The sequence below is a fragment of the Grus americana genome, chromosome 3, assembly GCF_028858705.1.
Source record: "Grus americana isolate bGruAme1 chromosome 3, bGruAme1.mat, whole genome shotgun sequence".
Lineage (NCBI taxonomy): Eukaryota > Metazoa > Chordata > Aves > Gruiformes > Gruidae > Grus > Grus americana.
Genome location: NC_072854.1, coordinates 6,723,402 through 6,740,211, shown reverse-complemented (window position 1 = coordinate 6,740,211; position 16,810 = coordinate 6,723,402). Strand labels below are relative to the sequence as shown.

General features: G+C 42.6%; 1 protein-coding gene across 1 annotated transcript in view; it reads left to right on the top strand.

Annotated features, from left to right (window-relative positions):
• The first annotated feature begins 13,566 nt into the window (after nt 1–13,566).
• The window catches only part of RCAN2 (regulator of calcineurin 2), a 91,731-nt gene continuing 88,487 nt past the window's right edge, over nt 13,567–16,810 (top strand). Inside the window, exon 1 of the mRNA XM_054821458.1 lies at nt 13,567–13,706. The gene's annotated coding sequence lies outside the window, so the exon portion shown is untranslated. The remainder of the gene's footprint in view (nt 13,707–16,810) is intronic.

The window sequence follows — 16,810 nt, the reverse complement described above, 5'->3', positions numbered from 1 at the left end:
CCACGCCAGCTGGTGAGTAGGTGAAGTGTGTGTGTGTCTCACGGAGAAGCTGGCTGCCGGAGGGACCAGGGAGTTCAGGCCAGCTGCCGGAGAGCCCCTGGGGTCTGGGGGTTGACTGAGACCCATTTGTGAGTGTGTGTGAGTGCGTGCGTGTTTCTCTGGGCAGGAGGCAGTTGGGAAGAGCAAGGATTCAGGACCAGCTACTGAAGGGATCCACATTGTACACGTGTATTTTTATATGTATTTCGCACTCTCAGACCTTCACCCTGATTTGCACAGAGGGGGGTGGGATGAGGCTGTTGGTGCTGCTTGTGTGAGCGCTGAGTGTTTCTGTCTGTTGTGATCAGTGAGGCCATCAGTGCATACACATGCCATATGTGTGTGTGTGTGTGCATGAGCCTGCTGGGAATCCACGCTCAGCCTCGCTGCGGGCTGGACCCAGGGGCGTGGAGCTGCAGCAGCCTCACCTCTGTCAGGCTACCAGATTTAGCAACTCCCTAGCAGGCTATAATCAATCATGAAAATATTTGTCCTGAAAGGCAGGACATAGTTTTATGAAAGTGTAGGCTTTTGGCAAGAAAGAAGTACCTGTTCGTGACGGAGAGATGCCAAACAAGCAGGTGAAGAAAAGTGGGCTTGGCTCTGGGATTCCATGGCTGTGTGACTGCCCTGTGGTGGATGACAGCTCTGTGCGCTTGCCATACTTTCCTAGGTAGGAAAAAACAAGGGAGGTGGATTAGTAAAGCAATGTGGTGGTCAAGTGATAGAGCTAAATGGGGTCTTCTACCTGGAAATAATTCAGAAGCTTCTGGGGGAGGGAAAGACAGCACTTTCCCACTGGGACAGGGTTAAATGGGTATTAAAAGGTCATCAAGCTACCCTACTCAGGACTGGATTAACACTATCTAAATTATTCTTCTTCAAGTGTTTGTCCAGTCTGCTTTTAAGTACAGCAATGCTGAATTTCCATGGGGCATTTGTCCTCTTACCCAACTCTCCCTACTGTTAGAAAGCTTTTCTGCATCTCAGGAGGAGTCAGAGTGAGGTTTTTATTCACACTACCACTGCAAAGGTAGTATCTCCTCTCCACAAGTAGGAGATTTTTAACTCAAAAAGAAAAAAAATTAATGTATTGTGACCTATCTTTGTATTTCTACCTTCTGGATGAAGTATGGATGTTAAAGAGAATGCAGCAGGGCAGGCCTCAAAAAATGTCTACGAAAATGCAGTTGTTCCTTCTCCACACATGCCATAAGCCAGATGTATCTAAGCAAAACTGGGCTGGCCAGGACTATATGTTGGTACTCATTTATATTGGGATAAGTAACTCCCATGTCTAAGCCAGTGAAACAAATGGTAGGAGTCTTCTTAATGAGAGAGAGGAAATCTAGAGTTAGGAGAAATGAGCAATAAACTCTTTTAAATCAAATTTCCTTTAATAATTCGTGAACTTAGTTGTATATTAAGAGTTTCAGGAAAAGAAAACAAAACACAGAAACTATCACATTGCAGCCAAACCTTTTCTGATACTTTTGAGGAAAGTATAAATGTTTTCCCTGAAATCATAAATTTCCAGTGGAAATATAATATTTGTCAGAAAAGTCATGAAAACATTTTGAGTTAAAATTGTTGACCTACTGCAAGTGAATCTTCTCCAGTCAGCACAGTGAAAAGATAACCTGTCGTATCAACAGCCACCTCCCAGAATAACTGCAACTTCTTTTATGTCTTCCCTCTAATAAGCCTCAGTGAAGGCCCCTCTCATCTGTACTTAGCAGTCAAGTATTTCAAGTGGTCTCTTTCTTTACGCTAGTAATGGTATTCGATATCTTTTCTGTGCCACTGATTGTCACAGAAACCAGAAGTTTAGGCTTAGCACGTATACCTCCTGAAAATAGATATCTGGGGACTAAAAGATACGGCTGTAGCCATTCAGAGGTAAGCTAAAAATAATTACTTCCTTTTGAAAAGAAATTAATTCTAAGGCCCTAGCTCTGTGCTGTCCCTAAGCACTGTGCCAAGCAAAACTTGACTTAAGCTTGTGTTTTGCTTTAAGCAAACACTTAAAATGGATTTGCAGACTAAGAATGGATTTCAATTTAAGCACACGCTTAAGTGCTTTGCTGAACCAGGGACTGAATACCTCAGTTGCTAACCCGCTGTGTATAGTGAGTCTTGGCATCTGTGTTGTAATTTTAAAGATATACAAGGGTTAGTGGAAATACTGAGGTAGCTTTGCTCATTTTAGGTGAAACTGGCAAATGTTAAGGGCTTTTAGGAAAAATATTTTTTTAAATGGTCACATTTATAGCATAAACCAGTAGGCTTTATTGGCAGCAAGCATCTTTCCCAGTTATTTGGTACATTCTAAATGTGTGGCTCATCACATGGCAAAAAATATTTCCTCTCCACTGGTATGCAGTGGAAGGGGAATTAGACACAAGAAAGGCATTCAAAAGATAGCAAACGTTTAGTTGAAACAACCAAGGAGAAGCTTTCATCATGTAGCCATTCTGAATGACATTGGACATGCGACTGATTGGCACAGCATTATTTATTTTTTTCACTTTGATCATAAAATTACTAGGAAAGGCTTAATGGAGTTATAAATATCTTGTTTCCATGAGAGTCCTGGGAAGATAATTATAGCACTGAAGTCTTTACAAAGATAGAGCATTTATAAAATGATATTATCTGAGGACTCCAATGGATAACGCAGGGAATTCTGTGATCTATTCCCAGCTCTCCTATTGACTCACTGTGCTCTTTGGGCGAATCACTTCATCCCTCAGTGACTCAGTTTTCTCATCTATACGTTGGGGTAATAATGATAATTACCCACTGCTGCAAAGTCTATATGGATTAACAGTTGTAAGTATTTAATACTCACCAGAGCACTCAAGCCTGCTTATTGATAGTAATGGAAGTCTGTAAGACTTTGGATAAGCTACGTGCTTTCCTGAATTGGAGCTGTCATATTTGTGTTACTGGTAAATTACAGTATTTGTAGAGTTACAGTCAAAATATTCAGAAGAATATTTTAAATCTCTTAGTTCACAATTTTTAAGATGTTGATGAAACATCTGTACCCCAGACTCTTCAGAAATACTTTGGTTTTAATGCAAAGCTTGATATTTAAAGACTGTGGACAAGTTTCTTGTTGAGTAAAAATACAATGTCCTTCCATAAAACCAACCACGACAGAGGACCATTACCTAGAAAGTTGTCCAGCAGTTACCTGTGAGATAGAAACTACATCTATACCCTAACTTTCATAAGTTGTATCAGGCTTTTTGACTCGTGTACTGCTTTTACTGCATTAGAAATTTGATATATCATCTTTCCCAAGTACCAAGCAGAGTATTGGAGTAACAGTCATCGAAAGAGCTTAATGTACAAGTACAGTGCAACTATTACTGTTAAATCTTTGTGGCTTTGAAGAAGACAAGTGGAAGGATGGAGTCATGGCAAATGAGCAAACAACTGGGCCCATGCTCTAGTGGGATACGATGCCTGAAGGGGATAACATGGATTTTGGATATGAAACCAAGAACTTCTGTGCTGGAAAGCAGATACTACAATGGAGAGGAGATACTACATCTCCCATTGATAGCACTGTTACCGCCCTGACTGTGATTCCAAAAGACTGCTGATAAATTTGAGAGAGATCAGAGCTGAATCAGAAAGTTGATGAAAACGTTGCTAAGCCTGCCAAGCCTTGGAGTCAATCTGGTTAGCTTCAGAAAGGGAATGCTCAGAAGGGAATGCTGCACCTTTCTGCAGCAGACTGAAGTGAAAACGAGCAGATTTCCCCCATGAAATGAGGTAAAAATGCAGATTGCAAAATGGAATTGTTTTACCAAGGACTGAAATTACATTTCTCTATTAATAGTCCTGAAAACAAAATTGCACATTTTTCTGAAATAGAAGCTTTTGATCAGATGTATGTGCACATGCTCTCCTGGGGTGGAGAGAGGAGGAAAAGAACACCTGATTACTTTTCAGGAATCTGCAAAACATAAATCAGAAAAGGCTGAAGACCTAAATTCCCTATACAGGCATTCCACTTCCATAAAACAACTTTTAGGTAGTCTACAAAGGCAGAAAACATCTTTTCTGAGGCTATATAAGCCCACACAAGGCAGACATCAGATTAGGTAATCACAGCTGGGCAGAGAAGCCTAAAGCTAAGGAGGATCATGTCCTTTACAAAGTGTAATTAGGGAATGGCAAGATTTGGCATTCCCTTTTTCCTGGGTCCTTGCTCAGAGACAATTACCAGTGATATCTGTGAACATCTGACCCAAACAAGCACAGCATTTCCAGATTCCTCTAGCTGTGGGGTCTTGCACTGGTCAAGTGTGCTCACAGAATCACAGAATCCCAGAATGGTAGGGGTTGGAAGGGACCTCTGGAGATCATCTAGTCCAACCCTCCTGCTAAAGCAGGATCACCTAGAGCAGGTTGCACAGGATGGCATCCAGGGTGGTTTTGAATATCTCCAGAGGAGAAGAAAACTCCACAACCTCTCTGGGCAGCCTCTTCCAGTGCTCGGTCACCCTCAGAGTCAAGAAGTTTTTCCTCATATTGAGATGGACCTTCCCGTGTTCCAGTTTGTGCCCGTTGCCCCTTTTCCTGTCGCTGGGCACCACTGAGAAGAGTCTGACCCCTCCTCTAGACACCCACCCTTTAGATATTGATAAGCATTGATGAGATCCCCTCTCAGTCTTAACTTCTCCAGGCTAACCAGCCCCAGCTCTCTCAGCCTTTCCTCATACCAGAGATGCTCCAGTCCCCTCATCACCCTCGTAGCCCTCTGCTGGACTCTCTCCAGTAGTTCCCTGTCTTTCTTGAACTGGGGTGCCCAAAACTGGACACTATATTCCAGATGTGGCCTCACCAGGGCAGAGTAGAGGGGGAAGATAACCTCCCTCGACCCGCTGGCCACGCTGTTCTTAAGGCACCTCAGGACACCATTGGCGTTCTTGGCCATGAGTGCACACTGCTGGCTCGTGGTTAACTTGTCCACCAGGACTCCCGGGTCTTTCTCCACAGAAAGGAGAAGTGCTCCAAGGTGAAGACAGGGCTCTGTCACTCTCATGAGAAAGGGCTTAATTGTAGCTAGACTTGACTCTTTTGAATTAAACACAAAATTTTCAGTGAGTTCAGAGTGTTGGTCTTTGTTACTGCTGACACAAATCCAGAGGCAATTTCAAGGCATTGGCCTTTTATCTGGCCTTTATTCTGAAAACCATCTTTGCTCAGAAAAAATTGTGTGTCCTTCTGCTTGCTTGATATCAAAAGAAAATCAAGTGCTTTCCAGTATCGTGACATGGCTGCCTGAGTGTGATTCCCTGATTAAAATGAATAGATGAGCAGTAGAGATACACAAAGAGTTCTACTCTTAAGTAATTCATTACAGCTCAAGATACTGCCTTTGACTCTCTTCTTCTGTCCAAATCTTGGCATTATCATTTTCTATTTCAAGCTTGTTTATAAAACTAGAATAATACACAGATAAAACAGGATTACAAGGGTGTTTTCAGGCATTAAACTTGAGGTTTGAAGTTCCTTTTTCTGAAAAAATAAACCAAAGAATGTTTTACTATCTGAAAACCTGGCAACTGGTCTTTGCTTACCATGAACTAAAATCAAGCACCGCTTTGTTAAAAGCCAGCGTCATCACAATGATCTGGTTGTTCCTTAAAATAATGAAAAGACTCGAATCGGCAGGAGATGGTTATATTCTGTCCTTTGGGTATTAATCGACATATTCAGCCTTGCTAAATTTTTCTTGCAGAGTCTGGCCTTACAGTCTGGTTCAGAGGTTTTGTGGACATGCACGGTTTGCACGGGTCTGTAGGAACAAATTGGGTAATGAGTTCTCTACGTACCCACAAGCCAGGCCAAATCCAAGTGACAGAACATAGCAAAAGTTGCAATCACTAAAGCATCTGCCCTGAGCTACCACACCTGCCAGCACTGATCTGCACATGACAAGACACATTTATCCCTCCTCCACACAGAGACATGCCAGTGTTGGCATCTTTGTGCAGGGGTTGAAGATGGAAGCTGGACAAAGGGTGGGAGCTGGGGCTGTCCTACCTTCTGGACTCTGAGCATCTAACAACCTGGGAGCATGCCATGCCACTGGATGTCTTGATGGGCTGGCTGTCTGGATGGGACATCTCTAGCACAGGCTCTTTCTGCAAATGGATTTACATAATGAATTCACAGCACAGCTGGCTTCTGGAAGAAGTGGCATTGGAGCAGCCCAAGGACAGAATCTAGACCAGAGGCCCTGTTTCTTCTCTCCTTTCCCTTTTAACTTCCCTTTACTGTTCCCATCCTCCCTGGGAACTTCACTAGCGGCCTTTTTCCCCTTCCCAGCTCAACTGTAAACCCAGCTTACTCTTTCCTTCAGGATTTTCAGATATCCAGGTTGCCAATATCTGAAAAGCTTAAAGTTGGAGTACAACACTGCAAGGGTAAGACTCGCAGATCAGTGCCTTGGTAGGACATAATGCCTGGATGGACTGGCTATCTCTTTTGGAGCTCTGCCACACTGCTGGGAGACCAGGAGGAAGGGGTAGAGACTTCCCTCTGGCTGATGTGGAAGAAGGACACTCTTCAGAGGTTGCTCTGCCGCAGTGACTTAGTGTTGTGGAATATATATAAGCATACACCAACATAATGTGTCTAAACAAAACATGTCTTAGTAGAAGTGTTGAAAAAGACCATGTGTGTAAGTTTTTACTTCTAGGCACAATTCAGGCACAAAAATACAGTCTCAGTTGTTACTTACCTGCTTGAGCTGCTTATTTTCTATTCTAATGTGTACATGGTGTCATGTGCCGACTAATAACTCATCATTCCCACTCTTCTGCTTCCAATGATATTCCAATTATGCCTTCAACAGTCGCCTAAAAGTGTCAGAATAATGAATGAAGATTTCAGAAAGAAAAGAAAAACACAAAAGCCTTAAGACTATGATCACACTTTAAGACAATGAAACATAAATAATTTTTTATGATCTCTCAATCTAAACAAAACTCCTTAATCTGACATTTTTGAAAGCCTGTGTCAATCTCTATAATTGCGGATAAAGATTAATAAAAGGCAAAGAAATCTAGTAAAATGGACTTCTGTCTAGCACTGCTTCAGAACTAGGGCTCCTAAATTCTACTTCTCAATAATTAATAAATAATAATTACCATACTATTCGCTTCATAGGAGTAAATTGTGTCTTGCAGTTCATTACACTCTGTGGCCTTCTAATTAGCACATGTGAAAATAGTATTTGTCGTACCTTTGTTTTCTTAGTTGTTTACATTCTGAAGCAGATTAAATAATATATTCAGAAGCTGAGTCTGTATTTAGATATCTAAATAAGCATCATGATTTTTCAGAGCACCTACAAGTCTCAGAGTTGCACAGTGCTTCTGAAAATCAGGCCATTTATTTAGGTATCTATATTTAGGTACATGAGTTTGAAGCGTTTGGCTTGAGGTCACATAGCTATGGCTCATTGCATTTTTTTTATTTCCATTTGGGTCACAATGGGCAAGTCACTTCTAATAATTCTCATCACAAATCTAAGAAATAGCAGGAGAGGTGGTAAGAATTACTTACTAAATACCATCATGATGCTTAGCACGTCCTCAAATACAAGAAGTTTCCTTCCTGGAGAATTTCAGTCTAAAAAAAGATAGAAATCAGTGCATCAGAAAGGTAAGTCAGTATGTTTAGAGCCTGAACTTATGTCCTGGTTAAACTGTGCTCGTTTCCTGGATTTTATTTGTCTGGCATCTTTGTCATTCCTTCTATAAGCTTATGATCATTTTGACAAGCCAGATGTTTTAGCTTCCCATGTTTTGATTGGGTAAACCCTAGAAATAAAGTGCTTCTACTTGTTAACACATGGCAGCAAACCACAGTTTATTCTTGAGGAATTTGAGCTGACATTATCAGTCATGCTGTTGAATTGAGGCTTTACCTCCAAGACTGCTTTTGGATTTGCATGGTAGCTTGCACAGGCCTTAACCTTAGTGAACCAGTTATGAAATAAACAGTGTAAGACTCTGCAGAGAGATGATCACTGGGAAAAGGACAACAAGGGGAAAAGACAATCTTTTAAAGAAACAAGGAAATCAGTTTCCTTAACATCCTACCTCTGCAGTTTGACATGCCTCTACTTCACAACGTGAGCTGCTTGTAGCTTTGGTAGCATGTACACACACGACTGGCGATTCACACACCGCTGCCTTCATTTTGCATAAGGATGACACTGAGAAGAAACGGGCAGCCCATAGGTGAAAACAGTCATCTTAAATACCTCATGTATTTTGGCAAAATGAAATCTTCCTCTTTCAAATGGGAGAATTTAAATCTGGCCATAATATTTCAGATTTGAGACTACTGTACTTGTACTTTAAGGATGGTATTTGTTAAAGAACAAAAGGGTTTTTTTTTTCTGTCTTGAAATTGAGATTGTTTTAAAAGTCAGTGAAACCCACTTTTCCCCTTGATCTATCATGCATCTAGGCTAAAAAAACATCTCTTGGTTAAAAATATTCCTTAACCAGAAATTGGGACATGGCATTTTTGTTTTCTTGAAAACTGAGGGTTAGCTGTAAGATAATAAAGCTCTGTTTTGTGGGACTTTGTGTTAGATACAGAATTTTTAGAATGTCAAATCAAAAAGACCTTTTTTCAGGCAACTCTCACTCTCAGAAGTGGATGGAAAATGTGAAGACTCTCTGTTCTTCTTCTCATTGCCTTAAAAGACACGAGTCTCCTGCCTGACCTCTGTCTGTCCCTGAAGATGCTCAGAAACACCCTGGATATACTACAGAGAGGGGTTAGGGAGCAACAGAGCCAAATGCAGCGGCTGTCCCTCTGCAAGGCTGGGAGCTCAGGGGCTCCCAGAGCAGTGCCACAGGTTGTCCCCACTTGCCTGAACCCCCGCATACCAGATTTGGAGAGAACTGGCATCCCTGTGCCCAGCTGAAGCACGCGCTTCTCTGCATTTCCAAATCCCCAAGGAAGGAAACAGCCCTGCTCCATGATCAACCTGGAGTATCATGTGCAAGGGCACTACAGGCATTGAAATTTTACAGCAAGCGAAGGATACTCCCCTTTCCTGCAGCAGTTTTTCATTGGTGCACTTACTAATCTTGCACTCAGAATTGTACAAAATGCTTTGTAGATAAATGGGAAAAAAAAAAAAAAAGAGATGGTCTTTCCTTTGCACATTTTTATTTAAACATCTGCAACACGTATCTAAGCTGCTTTGCAGTTGCTATACACATACAGGATGGAACTGAAGAGGTGTCGAGGCTATGTTGTCTCACTGTACTGAGTGACTAGGTGATAAAATAGCAGATGAAATTCAGCAGTGATAAGTGCAAAGTAATGTACATGGGAAAAAATAACCCTAACTATACATACATAGACACTGGTTCGAGCTATCACTTTTGCTGCAGGAGATCTGGAGGTTGAAGTGGAAAACTCTCTGAAAATGTTAGTGTGGGGCTAGGAAGCGGTTCCCCCAAAGTCAAGGGACTCTATCATTCATATCCTCAGAGTTCTTCTGAGTCCCTTGGCCATACAGCTCTTGCGTATTCCAGATCATAGAATCATAGAGGTTGGAAAAGTCCTTTAAGATCATCAAGTCCAACCATTAACCTAGCACTGCCAAGTCCAACCACTAAACCATGTCCCTAAGCACCACATCTACATGTCTTTTCAATACCTCCAGGGATGATGACTCAACCACTGCCTTGGGCAGCCTGTTCCAATGACTGACAACCCTTTCGGTGAAGAAATTTTTCCTAATATCCAATCTAAACCTCCCCTGGCACAACTTGAGGCCATTTCCTCTTGTTCTATCACTTGTTACTTGGGAGAAGAGACCAATCCCCACCTGGCTACAACCTCTTTCAGGTAGTTGTAGAGAGTGATAAGGTCTCCCCTCAGCCTCCTCTTCTCCAGGCTAAACAACCCCAGTTCCCTCAGCTGCTCCTCATCGACTTGCAAAATTCTTCCAGCAAAATTCAATAGTCATTTTAGTAGAATCAAAGTTTTAAAGAAAGTAGTGTTTTCTAGTAAAATTAGAAAGGATATAGAGAATGGTGATAAGGTTTCACAATGGAAACAGAAAAAAACCCCACATCAGGTTGAAAGAGGGATAGCTGAAGGGAAATCCAATTAAAGTCTGGAAAATAATGATGGTGAGAAGGTCAAAAAAGAAATTTCATTTACTGCCTCTCATAACAAAGGAACACTTAATAAAATAATCAGAAGAAGACTTGAAATTGTTTTTATACAGCAAAGAATTATCATGGCATGGCATATTGTGGAAAGCAACACCACAAATAGGCTCAAAAAGAGTTAAGACGTGCTCACAGAGAACTTGACCACAGGTAGCTACTAAGCATAGTAGCTTGGATGCAACCCTGAGTTCCAGAAGTCCCTACCTCACTAGTTGCTGGAAAATTATAACGTAAATAAGAGAAGAATAAATGGTCTATTTTTACACTGTTTTACTAAGCATCCAGTCTTGGCTGCTGGAGACAAGATACAGAGCTAGATGGATCCAACTGTGTTTTTATATTCTAAAAAAGTAACAGAAATAATCAAGGGTATGCTAATGCTGATAGAGTCAACATTAATTTCACTTTCTTTATCCACTCTAATCTCCAGACTCAGCCATTTGCAAGAAATCATAATCCACATGTGGCCAAAGAGTTTGGGATTATCCCAGCGAGCAGAAATGCAAAAGAAGCAGCATTCATTTCTTGAGAATCTACAGATTTTGAGGCATTACTTACTCATTTCTTCTGAAAAGAGAAAACTTTGTCAAAGCTCCTGTGAAGGCTACAGAAGTGAGTCTCTGTGTGTATTTAGATGATCATAAATCAGCATAACATAAGGGAGCAAAGTCTTTTGGTTACAGCGCTTTATTTGTGTTGAAATTCGGTACATTTGAGAGGCCACTTTTGCTCACAGATTAAATCTGTAGATAAGAAGCAGGTGCAGACTGAAGATAATGAGCAGATCAGGATTTGGATGAAATGGGCTAAGCCTGTGCTCTGAGATATCAGTAACAAAACTCCCACTCAGTTCTGTGGGAGCAGGACTACAGCACTGCTTGCAAATCTTGCAAGTAGCAGCTGTTTTATCACCTCCTTTGGTATACTTTCCAGAATTTTGGCTTCCTCCAGATTTTGGCACTCTACAGCTCCTTGGGTTGTGGGAAGATGCCCACAGCATTTAAGAAGCACAGGGTGTCTACTCAGGCTGCACGGCCTGAATAGCACTGGGGCCTAAGTGGGTAAGTGGTGCGACTCCAAGAAGGACATTCTATCAATTGCTCTTACTCCCTTATTTTTGCAGCACCACTTTTCCATGCCTAAATAATATATTATTTTATGACCTTTCCTAATAGAAATCTTTAATGCTTACAACAGGGGATATTAAAATCCCTGCAATTGTTGCCATTCTTATTGTTATCTAATTTGAAGGACATTTTTACTGCAAACAGTGGAATTTGAGTCCCCCCCACCCCTTTCATCTTAGCAATAATATCTGGATGCATATAAAAGCCAAAGTACTGACTTAGGCATTCCTGATTTTTCCTGAACATGGATTAGCTTGCTTTCACAACTGTAGAGAGTCTTATTTTACTACAAGGAAAACATACACTCGGGCAACTTAATCACAATGAAAATATTCTTCCCAATATGAAAAAGAATAAAACTTCAGACTGGTTACTATGAACAAGACACAGTTAAGAGGTATGGACATAAGAAGACACAAGGAAATTGTATAACAAAATGTGGGACAGAAAGAGCATGGTGGATGTTCTTCCTACTCAGGATATTAAAATAAGAAATCATGCAAAGGGAACAGGTGTAAATGGAGACAAAGGAAGATATCCTACCAGGTTTGATTCTTAAAACAAACCCCCAAAACAACAAGTATATAATTTGATTTAAAACCTGATTAGTTTATATTGTGACATCTTTGGTTCCATAGCTTGCTTTCTCTTCTGCATAGTGCGTAAAGCAGTAAGATCATGATTAAGGATTCATATTTTAGGCACAAGGATAAAAGAACAAGAAATAATAATTACTACTATCAGTTACCTGTTATATATTAAAAAATAAAAGTAGAACCAAAGAAGAAAGACTGGAAGGTGTCTAAACCAGATATGCATCAAGGCATAAGTCAGTCCTTAGTTAATGGGACCAGGAAGAAACTCTTCTGTTGCAAGTACAACAATCTACAATGCATTGCTCGTAGGTATTTGCAGAGATGAGGTGGGAGACACTATTGATCTTATTCATTACAACTGTTTTTTTCTGCTATTATTGGAAAGTGCTGCTATAAATGGCATACATCTTTTTATATATTTGTAACTAATGGAGAATTATTCCTTTCATGGATTTTTTATAGGGTATTTAATAATTATATGGGAGTCTTCTAGTTCTCCATTATATTCTATAGATTTTCAAAGCCATCTTTACAGAAACCTATTTACATTTCTTTATCACCCTATTGATTAAATCCCTCTGTATTACATTCAAAAGCAAAGACACTGCAGAAAATCAGCATTAGCCTCTGACACGCAGCTGGAAGAGAGAAAATGGCCCTTTCTTTAATAATGTGTGCCTTGGGGGCACCTGAACACTTGCTCTTTTTAAAATCATGACCATGATCAGCCTTTTTCCTCTGTAACCCTGACGTTCCTTTAGAGTCCTACAAATGCACCTTCTGGCCTCGTCTGTAATGAGGAGATACACCTTATTCACCTGCTAGACTGAAGAAGAGACAAATGACAACTGGATCTGTTCCAGATGGAGCTTACTTCAAGGGCCAGTTTGCTTATCGGTGATGAGAGGTGGGAATGGTGGTTGGGAGCTCCATTTAGGCACGGGGAAGGGGGATATCAGGAGGTTTGTCACTGAACCCATGGAGAGGTGTGTTGGCACTGTGTGGGTGTCCATTCCACCCCTTCTCTCTGCATGCTGCCCCAGCTCTCTCCATCCCATCCCATCTGTCTCCTAACCCATCCCACCTGACTTCACCTCATCCCATCCCTCCTCACCCCCATCCCATCTCGCATCTCCTTACCCCATCCCACTTCACCTCACCTCTCTTCGTCTCCTCTCACCTCAGGGCAGGAGGGCCAACACCCTGAGGGAGGGAAGCTTTGCCACGCACTAGTAACGCGGACACAAACCGCTGCCTGGTTCCTACCGCTCCCTAGGTGCCGGGAGCGAAGTAAGACACATACCCCCCCCGGTTCACCTGTCCCCACACAGAGCACGGAACCAGGGAACGCTGCTGCCTCTGTCCCACCCGCCCGCCACCGCCGCCCACGCTGCCCACGCTGGTAACGGAGACCGGGCGCGAAGCGGTGGGAGGTGAGGGGCGTGGCCAGGGGATGGAGGAGGCGGGGCCAGTTTGCTCCTCGCATTTTTATTGGTGGCTCCCGCCTGTTTGTTTGGATGGAGGGGTTTGCTGATTGGGTTGCGGCGTCCCTTTACCCCTCCCGCCTTATCCTCCACCTTCGCCTCAGCGGCGCGGGCAGGCGAGAGGTGCGCGGTGCTCGCTGAGGAGACGGCGGCGCGGTCCTCGGGGCTCGGCGGCGACGACAGGGGAGGAGGGCGGGAAGGCGAAGGACAAGCGAGCTGCAGCAGGTAGAGGCAGGGCCGCTGCCGCGAGGGGCTCCTTCCCCGGCGGGGCTGCCCGGTTGCAGCTCTGCCCCGCCGACCTGGCGCCGTGCTCCCGTCGTGACGGGGTTATGTAACCGCCCCGCCGGCTCTCCCGGCGGTTCCCGCCGTCCTGCCCCCTCCCTGGGCTCCTCTCTGACTTCGGGGCTCCTTTCACCGGTGGCTTTTCGGGCGCGGGGCGGTGCGGGACAGGCTGCCGGGCGAGCCCGGCGCTTCCCCGCGGGCGCCCGCCCTCCGGCGGGGCTCGGTTCTCGCCGTGCAGCCCCGCGCGGGCGGCTGGAAATGGCCGGTGGGCGGAGGTGGAGGCGTGCGGCGTGGGAGAACGTCGTGGCGGTTCGTCCTCCGGGGCAGGTGGGGATGGAGAGGTGGGTGAGGTGAGGGAGCATCCCTGCGTGTGGGGCAGGCAGAGGGGAGGTGGGTGCAGGAGGTGGGGTGGATTGGGGTCTTCGCAGCCGTGCGGGAAGTGCTGGGTGTCGGCTCAAAGCAGGTGGAGGTTTGCAGTGGTGCAGTCCTGTCCCAGCTACTTGTACAACTTCAGGCTAAGGCTGGTGTGCAGGGCTGCGGTGAAGCCCGTATCCCTGAGGGAGAGTCTTCTTGGGCTGCTTTAAAGTTAGCTGCAGCATCATGCACTGATGTTATTTGATGTTTGTATAGTGGGTACCTCTCCAACGTTGTTGGTTTGGTTTTTCCCCACTTCTCCTAGATTCTTTTGTATCTCTTGAAAATATTTTGGTCTCTTTGCTGCTTGAGTTTGGATTTTAATTCAGTTTCCTGAAAGGAAAATGTGTGATAGGTTTATACAGCTGAAAAAAATCATACAAATGAGAATTGTAGTTTAATCAAGGGTTATGCCTTACATGAGCTTCTGTGTTAGGCTTTCAAGTTCTGCACTTAGAAATAGGTTTGCTCTTTGTTTACCTAGTTAGAATGGTTGTCCTGTAGAAAAGGAAAACTCCTTTTCTATGAAAATACATAATTACTGCAAAGAAACTCTGCTGCATTTATTCTTACAGTAAAGCTAAATTATAGGGTTACACATAATTCCTGAGCAGATAGAATTCTCAATACTGTGAGAATATAAAACAATCAGAAAAACTAAAAATGTATCACAGTAAACCTGGACAGAAGATGATTTTCTGTAGATTGTCAGCTTTGTTAACTAGTACCTTTTTTTAACAGCAGAAACTGTCCCATTCTTCTTAAACTTCTGAGAAGTTGTCAGCTATGTGATCTAGTTTGTCTGTCCTTTTCCAAATATTGTAGTGTGTATTCAGATCAAGTGGCTTGGTTTGTCACTGTTTGTATTGAAAATGTTTGTCATTGCATTGGTGTCCTTAATGTTTTTAAGTTATAAATTACTTGTGTTTACCAGCAGAAAATACTTTTCAAGGTAACTTTGAAATTTTATTCCAGGTCATCGTGGTGTCTTGAGTATCTTCTAGGAGTTAAACACTGAACAGCTCCTCTTGCATGTAGTTCTGACATACGTGGCTTCTTCCTTTTTTTCCTCCCAACAGGGAATGGGAAAGTAGGTCTTGGAAAGAATTGGGGTACAGTTATAAATTTTATGTGACAAGTTAGAAGGCTATTAAATGAGTGTTCCACTGACCCCTGTGTGAGGTGACAGATCTGGCTGAAGGCCAGGGATGTAATACTGTGTGGCCCTTATAAAACTGGCTAGCTCTAAATAGAGTAGTGTTGAGGCCAAGTGAAGGTAATCAGAAAGCTTGTTCTGGTTTCTTTGGGTTTGGGGAGGGTTGTCTTTTCTTTGAATACCTTCATGTTACCATGGTAACTTTAGTGGTTGATTCATTGTAGCCTAGCTTCTTGACCTTAAGAATAGCACATAAAATCTTCACGCCTGGCATTGGTCAAAGTGTCGTCTTTCTATTGTAGAATGGGACTGGAGTCTTGACTTGATAGGGTTGAGCACCAGTGTCTGCTGGCTTGTTTTCTCCAGGGCTGGAGATACAGATTGCTTAGCAAGCCAATGCCACCTGAGTTTCTTTACTGGTCACAGGATGCATCCCTGGCATGGGAGGCACAGCTGCCCTTCTGAGCAATATGCAGGTCTTGAACTGCTTGAGCTGGCCAGCCCTGCTTTCGATGAATAAAAGTGAATAGTCCCTTTAGATGTTAAAAGCTTCCAAAAATAGTTACCAAGTCTCAGCTAAATTTAATATGGCTAGAATGTCAATGGAAAGGATTAGAATGTTTGGGATTTGCACCAGTTAGCATTTAAAAAAAATAAAATCCTCTTCCTCATATCTGCCAGTTCTGTAAGAGATTGATGCTATTTTTGTGTGGTGCTAACCAAATTGGAGTTAAAATATGAGTGAACTTCACTGTACCAGTAATTTTTATTAGTGTAAGGGCAATGGTCATTGCCCAGGTGGGAGATGCAGAGGTGAAGGTTGAGGGAAGGGGTGACTATAGTCTATATTGCTTTTGAGACTGCAACAGTTCACTAATCCTGTCACATGAGGTCCTGTTCTGCTCTTTCTAATTAAGTAAAATGTCTCCATTTAAGTCCATGGGAGCTTTCCATACTGAAGAATTAGCACCATATAAAAATAATACTAATCTCCAGTGTTCATTTTGCAGAATGGAATGAAATTTCAGTAGGTTACTATTATCTGAATCTTCCCTGTTATACTTGTGCCTTCTGCCAAAGTCTTTGCTGTAGGTCCAGTTGACTTCAGCAGGAGTTGCATCCTTGGGTTAAGACTGGTGACTCTGCTCTCATTAGGTCAGTGAATGTTTTAAGTAAAATCTTACTTGGTGGGCTTGATTTTCCCCCCCACCCCCTTGAATTATGATAAAACTTGCTATTTGGGTTTTTTTTTTTAGTAGGAGCAGAGGTGGAATCCCTACACTTATTCTGGACCCTTCTAGAAAAACAACTGCAACTTCTTGCTTTGTTTTCCCAAATTTTCTTAATTCCTGTAGATTATGGTTTCCAGGTTTACACTCAGGACTCAATAATGCTTTAAATATAATCACTATAAACTAAAAGTTTCTATTTGTAACATTTTGTTTGCTTTATTCTATTTTTAGTTGTGTTGTTTGTT